The 24982-nt window shown below is 37.9% G+C and overlaps 1 long non-coding RNA gene across 3 annotated transcripts in view; it reads right to left on the bottom strand.

The window, feature by feature from the left end:
• Positions 1-9873, bottom strand: part of LOC143647061 (uncharacterized) — an 89882-nt gene extending 80009 nt beyond the window's left edge. For all 3 annotated transcript variants that reach the window (XR_013157813.1, XR_013157811.1, XR_013157812.1), the window contains exon 1: positions 9781-9873. This is a non-coding gene — a long non-coding RNA (uncharacterized LOC143647061). The remainder of the gene's footprint in view (positions 1-9780) is intronic.
• Between the last annotated feature and the right edge of the window lie 15109 nt (positions 9874-24982).

Below are 24982 nucleotides of genomic sequence, written 5' to 3'. Positions count from 1 at the left end.
TTATGGTTCACTTAGATATAAACATGATGTAAATTTGTCTTACGGAATCACACTCTCCCAACCAGATCTAACAAATTTATTTTTAAAATGTTTGCAAAACCTAGAAATTTAACAATGGGAAAGGGACTTAGGGTGGAAGTCTTTATTTTCCCACTTTGTACCATAGTATTTAAACTGAAACTCCTAATTGCTGATGGCCAAAATGGGACAACCACTTTGAAATACAGTTTGTATATTTTTAGATAAGTTAAACACACTACCATATGACCCAGAAACCCCACTAGTGAGTATTATCCAAGAGAGATGAAGATATCTGCCACACAAAACCTCTAGTCAAATTATAAACAGCTTTATTCATGTCACCCCAAACTGGAAACAAACAAAATGCCTATCAACTAGTAAACAGATAAGCAAATTGGGGTGAATACATACAATGGAATATTAGTCACAATAAAAGGAATGAACATGCAACAACATCGATGAATTTCAAAGCATTATGTTTACTAAATGAAGCCAAACTCAAAAGGTTACATAATATATCATTACATTTATATGGTATTCTGAAAAAGATACAACTTTGGGGGCAGAAATCAGATCAGTGGTTACCAGTGATTGGGGGTATGGGAAGGGGATTTATTACAAATACAAAGACACATCAGTGAAATATCTGGTTAATGGAAATATCTTGAACGTGTTGGTGGTTATGTGACTATGTAAGTTTAAAAAAATTCATAGAACTGTATACCTAAAAACAGTCAATTTTACTACATGTACATTACACCTTACTAAACTTGACTAAAAAAAAAGAACTAGTGGGAAGGGTGAAGAGCCAGGCTTAAGAATTTGCATTTTTACCTCATTCTCCAGATGATGCTGATGCAGGTGGTCCACAGTCCACATTCTGGAAACACTAGTAGTGTTCGGGTGGAGTCACAATACCCATGCCATTTTTATCACTTTCAATATGTGCATGCTTTTTGATCTGAGTATCATTTCACGGAGTTGGGTAGGAGGGAAAGGCCAAAAATTAGCTAACTGGGGAGTGAGCTATGGCTGGCAGTGAGACTAAAAAAAATAATGAATAAAATGTTAAGGTGTGCCCCTACCTATTTAAAAAAAAACTAATTGCCTATGTTTTAGAACTTGCAAATGTAACATTTCTGTACGTATATAATATAAATTTCCTATTGCTACTGTATCAAATTACCACAAACATAGTGGTTTAAAACAACATACAGGGTGGTGGGATGGTGGCTCAGTGGCAGAAATCTTGCCTGCCATACTGGAGACCTGGGTTCGATTCCTGGTGCCTGCCCATGCAGGAAAAAAAAAAAAATCCCAACATATGTTATCTTATAGTTCTGGATGGCTGAAGACTAAAGTAGATTGGCAGGGCTGCATTCCTTCTGGATGCCCTAGGGGAGAATCCATTTCCTCACCTTTTCCAGCTTCTAGAGGCCGACTCCCCCATTCCTTGGCTTGTGGCCCCCTTTTGACTCACACTGCATTACTCTGACTCTTCTGCCTCCCTCTTTCATTATTAGGACTCTTGTGATTACACTGGGTCCACCTGGTTAATCCAGGATAATCTCCCTGCCCCCATCTCAAAATCCTTAACCACAATTGCAACGTCCCTTTTGCCATGTAAGGCAATATATTCACAGGGTCCAGTGATTAGGATGTGGACATGTTTGAGGGGCATTAGTCTACATACTACATATGTCTAAGGAAAATCTAGGTGGGGGGCTGCTAATGCATGAAACAAGAAAAACAAATCACTTATATCCTGTTTGCAAGTTCTAACTGATTTGAATATAATTAGAAATGTCACATTTTCTCATGTTCAAAACAGGCTAGACAAGTCAGTTCACTAACATGATCATATAAACTGATAAAGCTACATATGATTGCCTAAGAGAGCCTGTTTCTTCCTTTTACCTTCACTATCCTCTTAAGACAATGAGAAACAAGTATAAAAAGGATGTTTGTTAAACACACACACACATACATATACTCACAAGTACAGCATATAAAAGTCAGAGATTTTTTTCCTCAGGTTATATATGTGAAGATTAGCACTTTAAAATTAAGTAAGAGCCAGTGAAATACAAAGAATACAAACATTGAAACCATAAACTCCACACACAAATAACTCTTGTGATAAAAAAGTAATAAATATCTGTATAAGATTAGAAATTTAAATACTATGTATCCATATATATATATATATATATATATATATATATATATACACATTTTTTTTTTCTTTGCATGGGCAGGCACTGGGAATCGAAGCAGGGTCTCTTGGCATGGCAGGCAAGAATTCTGCCACTGAGCCACTGTCATACCGCCCATGTATCCATATTTTAACTTTGGTGAAGTGTCCAAATTTTTTTCCCACTTTTTTTTGTTTTTATTATTAAATTTTGAAAGTTTTTTTTAATATTATGGTTGCCAGTTCTTTATCAAATGTGTTTTTCAAATACATATTTTTTGTGTATGTATTTTTTTCTCAATCTGAGGTTTGTCCTTTCATTTTCTTTAAAGAGGCTTTCAAAAATCAGAGGTTTTTTATTTGGATGAAATCCAATTTATTCATTTTCTCTTTTATGGGTCAAACTTTGGTATCCTACCCAAGAAATCTTTACCTAACTAAGATCACAAGATTTTCTACTATGATTTTTTTCTAGAATAACAATGAATTTTCTGGAATGATAGAAAAATTCTATAATCTGCCCCGACAAATATGCTAGTTAAAAATAGCATTTTTTAAAAGTTCTAGCCATATTTTAAGTTCTATTACTATTAAGAACTTAAAATATGGCTAGAAAAATTGAGCTGAATTTTAAATTTAATTTTAATCAATTTAAATTTTAAAAACCATATGTGGCTATCATATTAGGAAGTTCTAGAAGTGTTACGGTTTTAGATTTTACATTTTGATCTATGATACATTTCTAGTTAATTTTTGCATATGCTACAAGATATGGGTCAAAGTTCATTTTCCTTTCATATAGACTTCTAATTATTCTGGCACCATTTTGTGAAAGGTGTATCTTTTCTACATTAAGTTATCTTGGGAGTGCTGTAAAAAAAATCTTGATAATGGATGGTGGTGATGGTATTTTAAATTTAATTAGCACTGAACTATATATTTGAATGTGGTTAAAAGAGGAAATTTTAGGTGATAGATACGTATTACTAGAATACAAATAAAAAACAAAACATAGTATAAGATTCTACAAATGTTCCATGCACTAGGGTAACTTTCCAAACCTACAACCTCCAGATGGATCCCTGGACCAGACAGGTCCTGAAATGCAGAGGGGCCAGCCTCTTGAGAACATCAACTAGTTCCATACCCCTATCCCATATTATCCACAGCCCCTTCCAACATGAAAAAGTTTAATGGGCACTCCCAAAGAGTGGGAGAAAGATCAAAGGTGATGGTGGAGTTATACAGAGAAGGTATGGTTTAACAAATGCATATGATTGTTGAATCTTTATATTCATATTTCTTTTAGGCTCCAGTATCATAAATAAAAACCTAAAATTGTGGAATTGTAACCCATACCAAATATCTGTTCTACAACTGCTGTGATGTGCTTTGAAATTTATTGCTTTTTTGGATATGTTAGTTTTTACAAAAAAACAAAAAAAATGTATTGTACAACACAGTGAACCCTAATGTAAACTATGGACTATAGTTCATAGCACAATTATAAAAATCCCCTTTCATCAACTGTAACAAATGTACCACACTAATGCAAAGTGTCAAAAATAGGGTGGTATATGGAAACTCTGTATTTTATGCACGATTATTTTGTAAACTTACAACTTCTCTAATTAAAAATTTAAAAATTAAAAAAAAAATCTAAACTCTAAATTTTGTTCCATTGACCTATGCCTCTACTCTTTCACCAATACTACATTGTCTTGATTACTGTACTTTATATTAAGCGTTGACATTGGGTAGTGTGAGTCATTCACCTTTGTTTTTCTCTCTCAAAACTGTGTTGGCTATTCTAAGTTTTTTGCTTCTCTATATTTAGAAGTAGCCTAATAATTTCCACAAATAAGCCTGTTGAGACTGTGATTGTGGTGTTATTGAACCCACACATCGATTTGGGAATAAATGACATTTTGACAATACTGAACCATCCAATCCATGAACATAGTATATCTCTCCACTTATTTGGATTTTCTTTTATTTCTCTTATCAATGTCTCATAGTTTTTAGCATAAAAATGTTGAACACTTTTTGTTAGATTTATCGCTAAGAGTTTAATTATTTGGTGGTATTGTAAATAGTACTTTAAAAAGTTTTCCATCTCAAACTGTTTGTTGTTAGTATATACAGTACAATACATTTTTATATATTGACCCTGTATCCTGTGACCTTGCTAACTTCTTAGATCCAGTTACTATATCATAGACTCCTTGGGTTTTTCTACATAGACAATCATGGTATCTGCAAAATAAAGGCATTTTTACTTCTTCCTTTCCAATATGTAAGCCTTAGTATTTCTTTTCTCTGCAGTATTCACTGGCTAAGATCTCCAGGATGTTGAATAGGGATGGTGAGAGCAGACATCCTTGCTTTGTTCCTGACCTTAGAAGGAAAGCATTCAGTCTTTTATTATTAAGTTTGATATTATGGCTGTAGGTCTCTCAATCAGGCTGAGGAAGTTCTTTTCTATTCCTAGTTTGCTGAGATTTTTATCAGGAATGGATTTTGTAAAAATGCTTTTTCTGCATTTATTGAGACATCATTTGGTTTTTTCTTCTTTAAACAAGTGATTTAGTGAATTGCATTGATTTATGGATATTAAACCAACCTTGCATTCTTCCAATAAATTTCACTTTGTCATGGTGTATTTTCTATTCTTTTTATATATTGGATCCTATTTGCTAACATTTCGTTAATAATTTTTGTGTTTATGTTCATGAGGAATGTTGAACTTATAAAATCTATTTGATTTTGCTATCAAGGTAATGTTGGCCTCATAAAATGAGTTGGGAAATGTTCTCTCCTCTTCTATTTTCTGGAAGAGCTTACAGAGAATTGGTATTATTTCTTCCTTGAATGTTTGTAGAATTGGCCAGTGAAGCCAGCAAGTTTTCCTGTTTTTAGATTTTTATTATTTCTTAAGTAAACTCTGGTAGTTCGTCTTTCAGGGGCATCTAAGTTACCAAATTTATGGACACAAAAACTGCTCATAATATTCCCATATTAAACTTTCAACACATGTAGGATCAATAGAGACCGTTCCTTTTTCCTTCCTGATACTGAAATTTGTCTCTTTTCTCAGTCTGGCTAGAAAATTACCTATTTTATTTCTTTTCCAAAGAACAAGTTTTTGGTTCTAGTGAATTTCTCTCTTGCTTTGGTTTTCAATTTTATTGATCTCTGCTTATCTTTATTTCCTAGTTTCTGCTTGTTTTAGGTTTAATTTGCTCTCCTGACTTTCTGTTCTTTAAAGTGGAAACTTAAGTCATTGATTTGAGACAGTTTTTTGTTTTCTAATATAAGCATTTAATGCTACATAGTTTTCTTCTAACCTTAGTCCTATAAATTTTGATATTTGTATTTTCTATATTATTCCATTCAAAATATTTTTTAATTTCCCTTTGACTCATGGGTTACTGAGAAGAAATCTGTTTAATTTTCAAATATTTAGCAATTCTCCAGATATCCTGTTATTAATTTCTAGTTTAATTCCATTGTGATCAGAAAACATATTTTATACCATTTTAATTCTTTAATTTGGTCAAGGTTTGTTTTAAACCCCCCAATATGACTCAACTTGGTGAATTTCCCATGTACACTTACATTTTACTGTTGATGCGTGCACTGTTCTCTAAATGTCGATGAGGTCAAATAGCTTGATAGGGTACTGATTTATTGTCTACTAATTCTATGGATTACTGAGGAAAGAGCTCTCAAGCCTCCAACTAAAATTGTGAATTGTTCCATTTCACCTTTGAGTTCTTTCAGTTTGTGTGCTCTTGAGAAATTGACCCTTTATTCATTATATAATATCCTTTTTAAAAATAATATTTCTTGTTCTGAATTCTACTTTGTCTGACATTAACAAAAACACCCCATCTTTCAGTTACTTGTAGTCTTGAAGCTCCCAGCATTCCTCTGGTCTACCATCCTCCCGAATCCTTTATTTAAAGATTCACAGTCCTTTGATTCCTTCCTTATCTATCCTCATCTCTCCACCACTTCCTCCTTCACAGAAACCAGTGCTCTCAATACACTTCATACTTATAATGATTAACACTGTACTTTCCAAGTTCTGGAACAACGGATGCTCTCTTTCGCAAAATGTCTTTTCACTTGCTGTTCCTTTACTCAGAACATTTAAACCTTCCTGCCTTCACTTGACTTTTACTTATCCTCAGGTCTCAATAAAGTAACTGAGAGCTTAACTGGGAAGCCATACATGATATCACAAACTGGATTATATGCTCTTTATCTGTGCCTCCACTGTGTCCCATTACTATTCTTTAGCACTCACACTGACATTACTTTGTTGTCTGTATCTTCCTCTAGAGTGTAATCTCCATGAGAGCTGGCTTTGCCTCACGCCTTGTTCATCATGCTATTCCCATTACTGTCAAATTCAGAAATCCTTATTTTATTGATAGAAATACGTACCAATAACAACAGAGTCAACAGAAGTGTAAAGATTATAGTTTAGCACACTGACTCTCAGACCACCGCACTGACCTTGGCCTGAGTCAAAAACTTAGTGCCCATCACATCTTATCATGTAAGGGATCATACAGGACTTGGATTCAGAAGACCTTGGGCAATCCCTTCCACTTCCTCTGAAATTGTTTCTTCATTTCTTACATGGAATAAGTAACAACTATGTCAAAGTGACAAAGGATAATTAGATGGGAAGAGATAAAGTGAAAGCTATCTTGTAAATGAATATATGTATCATTATCTATTCCATGGTACCTCAAGTTTAATGATGTATTTTTATTTGTCAAGTGTTCTGAATTACTACTTAATGTCCTACATCTTCAAAGAAGTACAGAATGAATATAAATTTACCTTTCTTCTTCTGAGGTTTAAAACCCTTGCCAGCCAATATCAATTTATGAGTAGATTTTTAAGTACTTGCTATGTGCTAAATTTAAATTCTTTTTTTCATCACAGAGTTGTATATTCATCATCATGATCATTTCTTAGAACATTTGCATCAATGCAGAAAAAGAAATAAAAAGAAACAAAAGAAAAATTCATACATACCATACCCCTTACCCCTTTCTTTCATTGATCACTAGCATTTCAATCTACTAAATTTATTTTAACATTTGTTTCCCCTATTATTTATTTATTTTTAATCCATATGTTTTACTCATCTGTCGATAAGGTAGATAAAAGAAGCATCAGATACAAGGTTTTCACAATCACTCAGTCACATTGCGAAAGCTATGTCATTATACATAAATTTAAACTCTTGATCCCGTTATTATAGAGTAAGGAATGATCAGTTTTGTCTAAGGGCCACACCAACATTATAAGATTTAGTTATTTCATTTGAAACAGAAAGAAAAAAGTAACACAAAAATATTAAAGGAGACTATTATTTCTCAATAAAACATTATAAATACCCAGGATGTGTATCAAAATAAAAGACATAACTTTCAGGAAGACTGTTTTCTCCTAAATAGAGAGAAAACCATGTCAGAAGAGTAAATTCCCTGAGGTACAAGAGCATATAATAAACATTGTTTTATTCCCCAGTGTCCAATATAGTAAAATGAAATGAATATATTATTCATTATTCCAATGAACATTTAAACCTTATGGTACAGGTTCAATGAACATTCATTATAACTGTTGCTGTTATTCAGCATATTATATTCTGCTAAATAATATACGATGAAATGAAATAATTAGATCCCAGATAACTAGCTCTTTCAAGCCCATTTCAAGAATGCAAGATAAATGGCCAAATGAGAAAGTCAAACTTGGAAATTCCTCATATGCTTTCAATAACTTATTTTTAAATTATTGTTTATAGCTAATACCAATCAAATGGCTACTTTTCCCAAAAAGGACTTATGTGTGGGCTGACCACAGACTTTAGGAAACATCTGCCAGCTAGTCAAGGGGGTTAGAATCAATCAGCTATTTATATATATATTAGATGCAAGACATCACATATCCTGCGTAGTCATGGTAGGTTTACAAAAAACTAGTCCCATCTTGGCAAAGCATGTTGTACGATAAACAGAATATAAACAGAAATGACCACTGGCACTCAGATGGTAAAATCCAGCTGAGTTTTTTTTATCTCTAATCCCAGTTTGAGCAGCAGGTTTTTTTCCAGGAAGAACAGTAGTTCAATTTACACAACACTCTGCAGAAGTCAGGGTGTGGTCATCCCTCTCTAAATAATATTACAATATTAACAGTGAGGTCTTACAGGGGCTGCAGGTAGGAAAAGATGAGATTAAGGTAAAAATATATGCCTACAAAAAATAACCGGATTTAAGGACCACTGAAGAGACAATGGAGGTTGGGGTATTGTTAAGAACAACAACAACAAAAAGAAATGCTGCACAGAACACAATGTTTTTCAAGCTATCCACATAAAGCCACAGGAACAGTCGAGGAACATCTGGTTTTGCCAACTGTTCTACCAACTACTGACAATTTTACCCCAATTATTCCAGTACATTAGTAACAGCCACACACGCAGATCAACCAAGTTTCCTTCTTGATTATAAAAACAAGACTAAATCCAAGAGTGCATTTAGAAAAAAATCAATGAAATGCGCTTTTTAAATACTACCAAACAAGAAGAATTGCAAGGTAAGACTGAGAAGCCTTTTGGAAGGCTGGGATAAATGGGAGTGTGCTCAATGAATTAATCATTGCATTGCTTCTCCCTGGCTACCCGACACAGTGGAAATCGGGCACTGCTCTGCGGGCGTGCACGCGGCTAGCATGCCCTCGTCTGCATTCCCCCAGGCACCATAGGCGCTCCGACCACGGCCACTACACAAAGCCCTTGGCGTGGCCTGAAGCCCGGTCAGCCATGTTAGGAGCCCATTATGTATGTGTCAAGGACTCTTTCAATTACCTCTGAAGTGGGTTCTATGCCCTGATGAGGAAACAGGCCTGAGCTCACACAGGAGTGCAGCCAGGCCCTGCGCTGCGAGCACTCCAGGGGCCCCCGGCCCTTGACCGCATGGACGTGGCCATTCACCATCAGTTTTCACAGTGGGCGCTGAGCTCCCGAGGGAAAGGGCGTGTCTTGGACACTACGGTCATTAGGTAGGTTGTGACTGTGACGGAAACTCCCTTTTCTTCTTGGCCACTCCCAAGACGCAAGCCCTCTGGAACTGTGAGGAAACTGAGGCCAGGGCTGCGTGACATGCCAAGGGTCAAATAGGCGGAAGTGGGCAGAGGAGGGCCTCAAAGCCGGTTCTCAAAGTCCGTTTGTAACATTATGAGGAGCCTCGTCTGGCTCACCGGACCTCGGCAGTCTCTGAGGGGAAGGGACATGAGCGCTCGGGTCACTTTCCGGTAAGCAGCCTTCGACGACCGGGGAAAGCTGCGGCCGCCCAACGGCCCCGCCCGCAACCAGCTGCAAGGCGTCGCGCCAGGCATATGCTGCCTGTTCCTGAACACTCTCGCCAGGCCCGGCAGCTTCCCTCCCCCGCCTTCACCCTTTGCCACCTCCGCCCTCGCGCCACCGCACCACTCCACCGCCCCGTGCGCCTGCGCGCCTCGGCCCGTCTGCTCACGTGGGTTTCCATATGGCCAGGCCACACCAAAGGCGAGGCGGGGCCTCGTGCGCTCCACGGTCCACTGTGCAGCGCTCCGGGTGGCGAGCACGGGCCCCTCGGCGCGCACAGGCCCCGCCCCGCCCGCGGCGTTCGCTCGCCCCTGGTGTGCGCGTGCGCGTGCGCGCGGCCGGGGCTCGGCGGGCCGGCGGGATGCGGTTCGCGCCGCTGAGGCCGCGGTCTCCTGTGGGAAGGGGGAGGTGGAGGCGTTCCCCCCGAGAAGGAAGGAAGTCGCTGTCACGGGGGGTACACGCTGCCCATTTGGCGTGTTGAGGGGGAAGTCAGAAAGAATAGTCACAGATTTTCTCGTTTTATGGCTAAATGTGAACTCGAGCTCCCACCCCTCACCGCACCCCCACCCCCCACCTACAGTCAAGCCCGGAACGTCAGCGTTCCCTTCGGCTCAGCCCTTCAGCTGCTTCAGCACCCACCGCACTGATAACGTGCTAGTCCTGAGCTGCTGCAGCGCGCCAGGTCTCCCTCCTTCTAGATGCAGTAACAGGCTTAGAAGGACTGTTCCTCCAGGATCACGCAGCTGGCCATGCCTGAGAGGCCAACCCGGACATGCCTGCAACTTTAGGTGATGCTTAGACTTTTTCCATCAACTTGACCCCATTGCAGGTATTCCTGTGCAGCCTTTTGGTGAATAGTTATATCAAGAAAAGATAAGACTGTATCTGGGCAACTTTGCTATATTCAAAATACAAAATAGTTACCTTAAGACAATTGTATGTTTTCCAGCACCGGGGCTCCATAGTTTAGCTACATATCCTTGAGAACAGGAAGTTTGTTTGTGTTTTTTGTGTTCCTGATGGCCTACAGTAAGGTGGGGCACATATCCCACATTTGTCACATGGCAGTATTTTGCTTGATAATAAGTTCTCTGGACTGTTTTTAAATTGATAGGTGGGTACAAATGCCATGGGAAAGTAATTCCAAATCTGTTACTCTACCCTTAGATTTCATTTTCTGGATAATAGAGAATTGCTGCTTCTCCGGTTGTTCCCTCCATCTTCATCATTACTATTTTACTGAGGATTAAAACTGAAGGTTATTGTCAGAAGGTAGTAGGGGTGGGAGAAGAATTAAGAAGCCATGAGAACTGAGTAACCAAAAGCCTTTACTGACTTCACATTTTGAAGTTCTCATCCCTCTTTGCCATCCTCTCACCCAAAGGTTTTAGAACCCAATGACTATTCACTGATAGATTCAATACACGTATTTGTTCATAGCGTTTGAAAGAATATCTTTCTATACTTGGTCTTCTATGTCCTAAATTGAAATTTTGGCAGCATGTAGGCATTGGAAAGTGGGGAGCGGAGCAGTGTCAGGTGTTAAGGAAAAGAGAAGATCATGGCTAGGGGAGATAAGCTCTCTCTAGGGGAGAGCTTAGATAAAGAATGAAGGCAAAACAAAACCAAAAAAATAAAGTGGGTAGCAGCTTTATTTTATACTATGTAGTGATAGTAATGGTTAGATTCATTCTTGAGCATAATGATTTGTGTATTGCTCATGACGACTGAAAAGACTTTGCCATTTCCTCATTTGGAGAATCATCTCACCTAAACAAGGCCTGAGAGTTGCTGGCAGTACAGCAGGAAGGGAATAGGGAGGGGTTTATAGCTTAGTGCCAGAGAGTCTGGGATCAGGAGGATCTCAGTTCCCATTGTTTTAGTATGTCCACCCACCAGCCCCAAATTAAAAATAACAGATCATGGTATAGGAGTAATTGGCTAGAGCCAGGTACACAGGACTGTGTATGGACTTGGGGGTTGTTGCTAAAATTACCAAGTGGATCCAGCCAGGAAGGGCTCAATGCTACCTCTAGCTTAGGCTACAAACTGGAAGGCATCAGGGAACTTACTGAATTATGACCCCCTTAAGGGAGAGACCCCGTGAACCTAGCTTAGACCTTATATATACTGAACTTCACTAAATAATGATCCAGGATATACTACAGCACATCCTCTTGGTAACTTCTAATCCTCTGAAAATGAAAATTTTATTATGTTTCCTGAAGGATTTATATATTTCAAAATTATAAAGCCCATGGTTGAACATTTTTAAACACACACACAAGGATATGGAATATAGGATAAAGCAGTTCACTTATTTAGGGGTGTCGTCTTGCAACAAGTTCAGACTGTTCGACATAGTGTTTATAAAGATATTCAATTGGCTAAATTATTTTCTCAAATCCTAGTTCCAGAATCCCTACCCCTGCCACTTTTGGAACACTGTTGCTTCCTGCTCCCTCTAAAAGATAATAGCTCAGCTGAAATGCTGAACAGTATTTTGATTTGCCACACTATGACAATGAAGCAGGAGTAAGAGCAGGTTAGGAGCTGGTGATGGAGGGGGGGTGAGGGGGCTGTAGGTTGTAACAGGAGCTAAGTTCTGAAGAAGAAAGAATAGGCCTCAAAAGCTGTCATCACATGATGACTGATGAGGGAAATGTAGATGTCACAAGTATAGTTAGCCAGGCCACAGCTAGAAGTTAAACCCAGCCTAACAAAAGCACAGTCAAATAATTCATTAAGTGCATTTCTTGTATACATCACTCTGCTTCCCACTGGGCAAATATAGGTTCTGCCTTGGTTAGAGGCAAATTTTTAAACTAGATAGGATCTTGGAGCTCATGGCTTGTTCTCTGTACCCATCCCATTAGCAAACCTGAGTATTATTAGATAACTTGGCCAACATCACTCAGCTAGTTAGTAGCAGAGCCAGAATTAAAATCACTCTCTCTCTATTCAGCACTCTTCCCTCGCATCTCTGAAATGCCCACCATTAGTACCTTCTCTCTGTGTGTGCATGAGAACCCAGCCATCAAGAAGTAGAGTCTCTTTTCCTTATTCTTGGATATGGGTTGGCTTTGTAACTTGGTTTGACCAACAGAATGCAATGAAGGTGACATTCTGGGACTTCTGAGCTCAGGCCTTAAGAGATCTGCTCCCTCCCTGTGGGAGGCCAACCTCCATGCTATAAAGAAGTTTCAGCTAGACTAGTGAGTGAGGAGATACTGTCTGAAAGAGAGAGAGGCCCTATGGAAGAGCACCCAGGCCCTAGACATGTAAACCAAGACTTCTTAGACCTTCTAGTTCAGCCCAAGCTGAATGCAGCCAAGGAAGTGACTCCCACCAAATCACATGGAGCAAAATAACTGTCCACAGAGCTCTGCCCCAATTCCTGACCCAGACTACTAAAAGACCCCCTAAATCCTCTACCTTACTTTATTAATTTATTGTAAGAAAGAAATCAGAATATGAGACTCTGGTTAGGTTGCGAAAGTCTTCTTAAGGAATATGGTCATTCAGTACTTTCACGTATGTCAACAGCTATTACCAAGACAAAATGACTTTGTTTTTATTTAAATCAGTTTATGAATTTGCTGATCTACTTCATTGTGTATATTAACTATACTTAGCATTTTACTATAACAAAACTCTCTCCAAAGCGTGTGATTCTGCTTATGTAATGCATAGCAATGACCACCAAACTTAAGAAAACACCCCTTATTTTGCTCACTGGTCTATGGTTTTGCTCACTGGTCTGCAATTTGGGTAAGGCTTAATGGGGAGAGCTGTGTCTCCTCCACTCAGCGTGAGCTGGCTTGAAGGTTGTCACCATATCTGGTGGCTAGTCCGTGGGAAAAGCCTCAAACAGCTGAGCTCTGCAGACATCTCTGTGTATATGGGGGTGAGGGGGAACATCACATTTTAGAAGAGTGTAGGGAAATGGGATATGTTGGTGCCACCATATTTGGAAAATACAATCTGCCTCACCCAGCTTCCAAACTCTGTATCTGAATTTCATGCTCGAGATAGAAACTTGATAGAAAAAATCATTCCACAAAATTTGATTTTTTTAACAAACTGTTATTGCTAATTGTAACACATCTGAAAGTTAATTTGGCGTCCTTTTAGATGACGTGGTTTGGGGACTATAGTTCATCTTCTTCCCCCAAGGATTTGGATTTGGACTGGGATTGGGGGGACATGAATAATCTACTGTGATTGCTGTTTTGTAAACCTCCTTAAAAAAATAGATTCACTGCTTACAATGGAAACAAGTGAAGTATTCATAACAAGGTTGAGACATCATGAATTTAATCTGGTTCTGACAGCCACATCTTTTAAAGAAAATTGGTTATGTATGTTCTGTACCAACTTTTGGATGAATACTAATACCACATTTCTACATGCATGAACACAGACACACACACTCACCACTTTTGCAGTATCTTCTTATTCCTAAGTGATTTCCAGCCTCTCAGCCCATTTTACCTGGTGTTGTTTTTCTAAAACCTGACAATGCCATACAGAAGGTATGTGGTGACTTTTTTTAAAAATCGTTGCCCAGCAACACTCAACTGGCCCTGGTGGAAGTAAAGCGTGCAGTATCTTAACTTAATTCTAGTGGGACTGGAATTATGGAGACATTATAATTGGCTGAGTTGAGGCTTTTGGGTGAACAGCAAAGCTAACATTTCCATTATTGCAAAAGCCTACCTCAGGATATGTAGCCGTTGGAGAACTGCTATAGACTTCTATGGCATTTTGTAGTCATTTTGTGAGGAGCCGTCTTGAAATTGTTCATTGTTAATTGTAAAAATAAACACCCAGCAAAAATTACCCATATATTTCTTACAGATTATTGTGCCTGTATTAAATAACTTTTTTAAAAAAAAATCTCTAGTCTAAACTCAACCTAGATTTTCCTCTAGAATTAAGTTTGCTAGTTATGTTACATCATAATTTGGAGTTAAGATTTTATGAATATTTTAACGCTGATTTTCAGACTCTCTCTGTAGATTCTGCAATTATTACTAAATAGCCATGTCACTGAAAACTTTGGTATGTATCAGATGTTTGCATTTTAAATTGTCTTCCTAATGACATGATTTCAGAGATTTTGCTCATCAGCTGACCTCTAATATTTCATTCTTGTAAGTTAAATTCATCACCAACAGAATGAATCAATCCATGAACAAACAATTCTTTTAGAATATGAATTATCACCCTTTAATCGTTACTTGGAATTTTCATTATCATAGTTTGTCTTTCTTCAAGCCAAACAATCCAAGAATATTTTTGCAAGAATCACAATAATGGAATGAAGAGTGAGTTTGTTCCAAGCTGGAGCGTTTTAACATTTCAGTTCATTTTTGAAGGAGTGAATTTATTTCAAAATTGTTTGTTAGGAAAAAGGAAATTGGGTTCAATGCCAAAGCATGGTAAAAGAATGCTATGAAGAGATAACAACAATCTTTAATCTAGTGAAAGAAATGTAATTGCAAAGAAATCACAGAGTACATCTCTGTCACAAGATGAGGAGATGCGTCATTTTTCAAGTAGCTTTAAAAGAGGAGCCCTGTGTCAAAGAAAGCCACTGGGTCAACACATCTCCTGGCCAAATAAGGCAAGGGCCAGCCAACACACTGCAGTTTCAACCTTTCTATGTGTGCCCCTTTTTACAAAGCCACAAAGCAACTGGGTTTTGAAAGTAGCTTTCATAGGCTCCAGATTCACAGAAATTCTCAGACAAGTAATTTTCATTTAGAAATGAGATTATTACTGGAATCAATACAATTTATTTCCATCACCCCGCACTCCACTCCACCCGAAAAAAAAGTGAAGAATGATTTGAACCTGCCCTGTTAATGTTCAGCTCAAGTTGAACATCAGGCCATTAGCTCTGTGACTACGTAGAATATCTGATGGCGTTCTCTTAACCCCCAAAAGTGGCTCAGTTGGTGTTTCAGGTTCCCTGTGTGTTCACTCCACCCTAGAGAAAGGCCCCAGTGAACTCACCTGGTTGCCTTTTCCAGTTCTGTCATTACAACTGCAATTGAAACTTGGTTTAAAAATAAAGAATCCCTTGTTATTTCACCTAATCTCTCTGAGCACCAGTTTCCCCTGTTGTAAAAAGAAGGATAATCCCACATGCCCTGCCTTCTTCACAACAGTGTTGTGGAGGGACACAAGTCAGACACTAATGAACTTGAATGGCATGAATCTGCCCTAGGCCTTCTAAGTGCATCGAGTGTGTTAGTCCACCAAATGCTCATAATGACCTTAGAAGAAGGTAGAGAGAGGAAACTGAGGCTTCGAGAAGTTGAGTGCCTTGCCCAGGTCATAGCTGGTAAGTGGCAAGGTCAAGATTTGAACTATTTTACTTCTAACCACTCAACTACCTCCAGTACAAGACATATGGAATCAACTATTAGATGGTAAAGTGCTACAGAAATATCAGGCATCACTGTTATTAAAGCCTCTTAGCCTTTATTTTAAAAGTTTCCATTTCTGTCAGCTTAGGGGTGTGGTGTTTTAATTCGTATGAATTTTTTAATGATATTTTCTTCCAACTCTTTGCCCCAGGTGATCCATCTGTCACTACACAATGCATTATATATAATCAAAATGTATTTCTGATCTGTGTATATGGAGATTTGCTGACATTCCAGTGGATTTTACTTGAAATAGATTTTTCTTTTTCACATGGTTTCATCTTTTGCAGAATTAACTCTGTTGTGAATAGTATTTTCACATAACTGCAAACACATTTTCATTCTACCTAACTTTCTAATGATGTTGCTCAAGGAAAGAACAAATGGAAACTTTAATGGGAAAGACCATCTTTTAACATAAGAAATTAAACGTTACAGTTGCCTAATATATATGATCAATATAAAAAATCTATAAAATAACAGAAAAGTCTAAATTAAAAGAAGAGAAATCTTAATGGCAAGATAAACACAGAACATATGGGTGTTTATCTTGCCATTAAGCTTTCTCTTCTTTTAATTTTAATCTCCCCCCCACCAAAAAAAAAAAGGAAGAGAGATCATTATAAAGCTTTTCTTGGAGTAAGAAAAAAACATTTTATCATAATGCACACGGTAGAACTCTATATGTTCTTTGTTAAATGAGGATCAAGATGGCATATTGACCATAGCAAGTTGTCAAAGCTTTTTGGCTGTAATTAGATAAGAATCAAAAGAATAGATTGCTAAGCAACAAAATACTCCACAGAGGTCGAATTTGGCAGATACCTTGAGATGCTAAATTTGCTAAAATCCCGGAAGAAACTTTCATGTATAGAAAATTCAGATGTGGAAGAAAGATCTCAGTTATATAGTAGTTTGTATCGGGTGGTTTAGAATATATTTATTTGTAAGGAATGACCTGAGTATTGATTTGGGCAAATGTCCATTCTGGGACCAGAGCAAAGAGTCAGAATATTCCTAGAATTCAAAGCTGTACCTTGGACTTCAGAGGGACATTTGAGGCAGAAATATGAGTAGGAAAGCAGAAAATTAAACTCTGAACACGAGAGGTTCCTTTTCAAAGGATGACCATTACTAGAAATGTACAATAAGAAATGTCTGTTACAGTGCTTTTAGCTAGTTGCTGGAAGGAAGACATTTAAGATATAAACCATAAAATCCCAAAGAGCAGAAATGGCACACAGGGAGCCTGTTAGGGTGATCAGAGATGACAGAATCTCACAATCATTTCAAATATATCTTCTCCTAACACCTTTACTCTTTAAAACAGACACTTTTTTACTTTCTACATGATATATTGAATTCATCATTTCTAATTTTACCTTCACTCATACCTGAGACGAGCCACGTGTTCATATTGTTTCCCTGGATAGGCTGTCACCTACAGGCCTTTCCCCAGAGTAGAGGTGTAGGGGGAAACTGCAGTGAACCCTCTGAAACCACTGCTGTCTCATTCAAACTTAATCCTAGCCTTTCTCTGCGCTACCTCTACCACATGTGGAGCCATTCAGTCAGGAAAGGGAAAGTCCCCGGGATAAACGTGATTGGGTGGGGAACATCCACACACGTGCACATACACTCTTATACCCTCGTGTCCCCATGACAGGAGAGGTCATTTGCCCAAAACAGTCCACCTAGTTCCCAGGTTCTCTAGGTCCTGCTCTTTATTCTGCTCTAAGCACAGATGATCTGATTCTCTGATTCCTGGCTAATCGTAGACAACATACGGAATCAGAGAAAAGAACTGACTTTAATCCCTTTCCGGAAAACTTTCCTGAGCAGACGGCTCTTGTGGTCTTCCTCTTTCTGAATTTCTGGAACGGGAAGCTTCTTAGACAATATGGACTCAAATATTGCATTTAAAGGGAACATACGTTTTGTCATCCAAAATGAAAGAATTTGCTTAAAGAAGAGAGACCATGTCTTATTCCTGAAGCACAGAAAGTCTTAATGAATCCAATAATTAAAGAAAAAAACCCAAACCCTAGAACGTGTGAAAAAATCAGGAAAGGAAATTTTAAATTAATGTATTTGTATTACTAGCCAAAGAGTAACACCAATTGATCTTTTACTGGCCATATTTTCCTTTTAAAAAATGACTTTTCAATTCGTATTTCTTACATGCAGTTTTAAGGAAGAACCACTGTACAGGAATTAAACGGAGAGATTTATGTTGTTCAGCCAATAAATCAGCAAAAAGTGAAAGTCATAGCAGGCACTGAAGTTTATGAAAGGATATGTAAGCTGCAATCCCTGCCTTTATTGCTTTACCACAAAATAATGACCTGTTTCAATGTTTCACTTATTTTTTTGCCTCATGCTACCAACTTTACAGATAGTCCCCATCTATTCATTTCTTATTAACTGTACAGTTATCACAAATTATCTCCTGTAGTTTGTTTCACTATGTGTAGGCAAGAGGCCCAACAAAATGCTATTTTTTTAGTAAAGTAGAACATTTAATTAAACATAGCACTCAAACTTTCTGGTCCTCTAGCACCAACTTTGATTTGCCTATTTCCCTAATTTGGGAAAAAAATTTAAACATTCACTAATCATTTCATATAAGAAAGTAGCTCGATGCTCATATCCAACAAATTTTCTTTAAAAATGTTTTTCTCTGCAATGCTTTTTTCTCCTTTTATATTATAAAAAACAAAAGCTACGCATTTACTGAGCAAGTATTTGAAATTAATATTGATTTCATGTATTTACATTTATATCTGCTTTTCTATGGAATAAATCTATTCAGTTTATTAGTTAATGAGATTTTTTTCCCCAAGTGATCATATTACATTTCTGATGGGGAAAGGAAACTTGCATTTTTGACATGTTCACTTTAATTTCAGGATCAATATTCTGAAGAAGAAAGATATTCTGATCCAAACTTACAGTAACTTTGACTTCGGTTTTATTTTTTGTTTTCAGTGATTTATGTGACATGGCTTTCATGTTGGAAGGGATGGGTGGCAAAGGGAAGACCAGCAGACAAAAGGTAACTTAAACATATAATGGTTTTGATTTATTTTTTTATTTCAATTTCATATGTAAGATCCAGATAAGACTAAGTTCTACTCTGTGTTCTGATAGTAATGAAATGGTTTTCTCTTTTTTCTAGCAGACTGTTATATAATTCTTCATGTGTATCAAATAGCCATTATTTTCTTATAAATATTCATGTCTATAATAATCTTAACGTGTACTTTGGAAAGAATTCATTAAACCCTGTCAAATCCTAGTATTGAAGTCTTCCCCAGGAAGAGTGAGAGAGTTGAGTTAGGTTTGAGCCTTTGTGGTGACAACCTAGCAAAATAATCAAGGAAAATATATTTCAAGTTCCTGTTCTATTGATTTCACTTACACATTGCCAGCTGGTTTCTGTGCTTCCCTGTTTATGTGAATACTAATTTCAAACTTTTTGAACAGACCTTCCTTGATTAGAAAAGTCTGGAATAGAACATGAGCAAGTTGTCCAGCGTCACATGCAGCCAGTGTACTTAAGGCTCACAGATGACTCATGAGATTCTGGTGCCTCAAGGATATCTATTTGATCTTCTTATTCTCCACTATATAATCTTCCATCTTAAATTGCACCAGAAATAATCTGTGTACACCCCACAGAGAGTACCTCCTCTACCAGACATATCTGTGCTCTTTCTCCATTTCCATTCCCACACATGACTTTGCATGTGATAGTCTAAAACCTGCAGGTCTGATATTTGCACTAAACTCCTGCAATTACAAGCATTATATAACCAGTTATATAAACAATAAACAGTTATTTCCAATAAAATATGTTTTAAAAGTAAGTGACGAAGGAGAATTCCTGATACGCTCACAAGCAATAGAGACAACCAAAGCTATAGGCTGAGCCCCCAGTGTTGGGGTTTGTTCATATGAAACTTTACCTCACAAAGTTTAGGCTAAGCCTACTTAAAATTAGCCCTAAGAGTCACCCCCAGAGAACCTCTTTTGTTTCTCATATGTGGCCTCTCTCTCTCAGCCAACACGACATGCAAATTCTCTGCCCTCCCCTTCTCTATGTGGGACATGACTCCCAGGGGTATGAACCTTCCTGGCAACATGGGACAGAAATCCTAGAATGAGCTGGGACTCAGCATCAAGGGATTGAGAAAACCTTCTAGACCAAAAGAGGAAAGAGAGAAATGAGACAAAATAAAGTATCAATGGCTGAGAGATTTCAAACAGAGTCAAGAAGTTATCCTGGAGGTTACTCTTATGGATTATATAGCTATCAAATATGGAGGGAAGTGCCTGAAAATGTAGAGCTGTGTTCCAGTAGCCATGTTTCTTGAAGATGATTGTATAATGATATAGGTTTCGCAGTGTGAGTGTGAGTGTGAAAACCTTGTGTCTGATGTGCCTTTTATCTATGGTATGGATAGATGAGTAAAATATATGGATTAAAAATAAATAAATAATAGGGGGAACAAATGTTAAAATAAATTTAGTAGATTGAAAGACTAGTGATCAATGAAAGGGAGTAGTAAGGGATATAGAAAAAAATAGGGGAAACAAAGGCTAAAATATATCGGGTAGATATATTTGCCCCAATTGATCTATCTCTCTAAAATACATTATGTATAACCAAAAAAATACTTTTGATCTGAGTATACTGAGGTTCCCTGGGATTCAGTGGGTTTCACTTGAAATAAGCTTTTCTTTTTCACGCAATTTCATCTTTTGCAAAACTAGCTCTGTTGTGAATAATGTTTTCACATACTTGCAAACACATTTTCATTCTGTATAATTTTTGAAAGCTATTGCTCAAGGAAACAACTAATACAAACTTTGATATTAGAAAAATCATCTTTAAAATTAAAAACTAAACCCATGGTTACCTAACAGGAACCTACAAAAAGAAACAGCTTGAGAACATTTTTAGAAGTTAAAACATGTAAAAATATAGGTTCAAAAATGGACATTTCAGAAAATTTTCCAAATAGACACAGGATAAAAATGTTGCCGCAATTCAGAGTGGAAGCATGGACAATTCAATACTCGATGCTGAGGTGACTGGGTAGTGCTCTAGGGATGGAACCTCCTCTCTCCCTTTGAAACCTCACATCATCCTGATGATGACAGGGCAACTTCAAATGGAAAAAAAATGTAAAGGTTAACACTGAAAACTATTCAAGTTCTAGGGAAAAAACAAAACAAAACAAAGGATACTCTTTTAATGATCTCGGTGTTTAGTAATCCTTTCTAACTACAAATGAAATCCAAAAGCCATACAAGAAAATATTGATAAATTCAACTACATAGAAATAGAAGTTTGGTGGCAAAAGTTTCCATATGCAAGTCAAAAGGCAAATAACAAGGTGAGAGGAAAAAATGTGCAAGTCATATTATTGATGGACTCATTTTCCTAATATCAAAGACTTTCTTAAAATGGATTTTAAAAAAAGAAAGACCCAGATCCCAATAGAAAATCCTATAAGGGAAAAACAACAAAAAAAATGAGAGACCATTTTTCTCTAGTCATTCACAAACATACACAAAAGTTTGATAATACCAATCTGGAAATGAACAATCTCATATGGTGCTGGTAGAAGTGTGAATTAGTACAACCTTTATGGAGGGCGTTTTGGCAATATCTACCAAGATGGCAAATGATTATACCTTTGACTAGCAAATCTGTCTCTGTGGCTGTATGTGTGAAATGCTATGCACAAGATGGTTTGATTCAGAGTCATTTATTGGAAACAACCTGTGGTAGTTAGATTCAGTTGTCAACTTGGCCAGGTGAAAGCACCTAGTTCTGTTGCTGTGGACATGAGCCAATGGTAGGTGAATCTCATCTGTTGCTAATTACATCTGCAGTTGGCTAGGAGGCGTGTCTGCTGCAATGAGTGACGTTTAACTTAATTGGCTTGTGCTTAAATGAGAGAACGCAATGTAGCACAGTCTAGCAGCTCAGCATTCCTCATCTCAGCACTTGCAGCTCAGCCCAGGCCTTTGGAGAAGTCACCCCAGGGAAAGTTGTTGGAACACAGAGGCCTGGAGAGAAGACCAGCAGAGAACATCCTGTGCCTTCCACGTAAGAAAAGAGCCTCAGTGGAAAGTTAGCTGCCTTTCCTCTGAAGAACCAACAAAATAAATCCCCTTTTATTAAAAGCCAATCCGTCTCTGGTGTGTTGCATTCCAGCAGCTAGCAAACCAGAACAGAGTTGGTACCAGGAGTGGGGTGCTGCTGCGGTTTGCAAATGCCAGATCTGTTGGAACTGTGTTTTGGATGGCTAAGGGGAAGACTTTGGAGGAACTGTGAAGAGATTGATGGAGAAGTCCTGGAGGGCTTGAAGAGACTGTTGGTGTAAATGGAACCACCGCCAATCTTGACAAAGGAGGACACAAAAGGGAGAGATTGGAGTTTGCAGAGTGAGAACCGTGGAAGTTCGGGTCTGAAGCCAAGAAACCTTGGCCAGGAGAGTGGACCCACCTGTATGTGTGGAGAGGGTGAGTTTACCCTGAAGGGCGAGGATGAGTCTCCCCTCTCATTGCAGTGGAATAGTTGTGCAGCCTCGGGCCTTGGAAAAGGCGTAGCACGCCCCTTGGGGGACTGGGAGAGCCTGGCTGTCACCATGTGGAGGGGTTGAGCGTGTGCCCCAGAAATGGCAGAGAGCCCAGGGGTGGCCCTGATGCCTGGAGAGAGTGGAGCCCAGAGGTGGTCTCCTCGATGTTCCCCGAGGTTGATTTGGAAAGAGGCCGGCCACTGCATAGGCCCTTGGAAAGGGTGGGACTGCCGCTTTCTACAGCCGAAGGATAAATGACTTTCAGACTTGGAAATCCAATGGTGTTTGCCTGCAGATCTTCCTTCCAATTTCTCCCTATGGAAATGACAATCTATATCCTGTGAATATCCTCCTTTGCATCTTGGCACTAGACAACTTATTTTGAGATTCACAGGTCCACAGCCAGAAGAGAATATTTTGCACCTGTTTAAGGTGATGTGAGTAGTTGCCAAGTTGACAAGGGGTGGACATGTGGTAGTTAGATTCAGTTGTCAACTTGGCCAGGTGAAAGCACCTAGTTCTGTTGCTGTGGACATGAGCCAATGGTAGGTGAATCTCATCTGTTGCTAATTACATCTGTAGTTGGCTAGGAGGCATGTCTGCTGCAATGAGTGACGTTTAACTTAATTGGCTTGTGCTTAAATGAGAGAACGCAATGTAGCACAGTCTAGCAGCTCAGCATTCCTCATCTCAGCACTTGCAGCTCAGCCCAGGCCTTTGGAGAAGTCACCCCAGGGAAAGTTGTTGGAACCCAGGGGCCTGGAGAGAAGACCAGCAGAGAATATCCTGTGCCTTCCACGTAAGAAAAGAGCCTCAGTAGAAAGTTAGCTGCCTTTCCTCTGAAGAACCAACAAAATAAATCCCCTTTTATTAAAAGCCAATCTGTCTCTGGTGTGTTGCATTCCAGCAGCTAGCAAACCAGAACACAACCCAAATGTCTATCAGTAGGACACGAGTTAAGTAAAATATGGTACATGCATACAATGGAATACTATATGCAGCTATAAAAAGGAGCAAGTGGAAGATTCTATGTACTGATACAAAAAAATCGCCAAGAAATAATGTCAACTGAAAACAGGGCAAGAGGCACAATAGCGTCTGCAGAATGCCATCTTTTATGTGAAAAGAAACAAGTAGGACTATATCAGGATTTACTGGTTTATGTGGAAGAAACTGTTTACAAGCACTTAAAAATAATAACATCAGTGTATGGTTATGGGTGGTCTAGGGTTGAAGGGGAAGTAGATGGATAGGGAATAAGATTGTGAGAGAGACTTTTTTATTGCATTTTTAAAATTTTTCAATAATGTGCATATTAGCTGGTCAAAAATTAAATTAAAATTGGTATTTTTGCTTAACCTAAACCTACTAGATGAGGACAAAGTTAATTTCTACATAATTGTGATGATGTATCAAGTTACTAATATGAATAGATTTTATACATTACATATTTGACATAATACTGTTACTACATTTGTAGAAAAAAGTTTTAAAAAGCACTTTAAAAAATATCATCTTTTTTTGGGCGGTGCGATGGTGGCTCAGTGGCAGAATTCTCACCTGCCATGCCGGATACCGGGGTTCTTTTCCCGGTGTCTGCCCATGTTAAAAAAAAATAATAATAATATATGTGAAATCTTTTCATCTCAAATTTAGAATCTTTGAAACCTCCCCAAACAGGAAAGTATGAATATTATATTGTAAAACTCGTAATTGTAGATTTTTTTCCTTCTAAATTGATTTTTTCCATTATATATTGGGAATACCCTAAAAATAATTATAATTGCTGAATAATTACATTCATTTTATTTTTCATGATCTTTCTCTTTAATCACACACTTTCTAAAGCTGCATGTTGTACTAGAAATTTAAAATTAATTAGATCGAGTTGAAATGAAATATTGAGAAAGTAAATTGCAAAAGTTATTTTAATCATATACTTGATTTTTCTACTTGGTCAATTCCAGCTTTCCTTTTCTTCATGCTTCATCTTCAAATAAAATCATTCCATTTTGCTTAGTAATGTGTGAGAACATTCACTGACCCTAACCCTGTCACTGAAGAATTTTAATCAGTTCGAAGCTATTTTAAGCATACGTTAAAGTTTTTGTTAAAATTTACATTCTTTATCAGTGCATGGAGTTTGACTGAAGTTAACTGACCATTTGCATTTCTTACCTTCTGCAGTAGAACATAATACCCTAATACAGTTAAATATCACTTCAAGTAATAAGATTTTTGTCTTTGGTACATAAAAGTTTATTTTTCTGCCTATAAAGAATTCTCACCAAACTGTACCATATTTGTTTCAGAGAGCTTTTGGCCCTTTATCTATAAGTGC

The sequence above is a fragment of the Tamandua tetradactyla genome, chromosome 9 (genome assembly GCF_023851605.1).
Source record: "Tamandua tetradactyla isolate mTamTet1 chromosome 9, mTamTet1.pri, whole genome shotgun sequence".
NCBI classification, from domain to species: Eukaryota; Metazoa; Chordata; class Mammalia; order Pilosa; family Myrmecophagidae; genus Tamandua; species Tamandua tetradactyla.
Note: the sequence above shows the minus strand (reverse complement) of the source record. Positions and strands in the feature narration are given on the sequence as shown.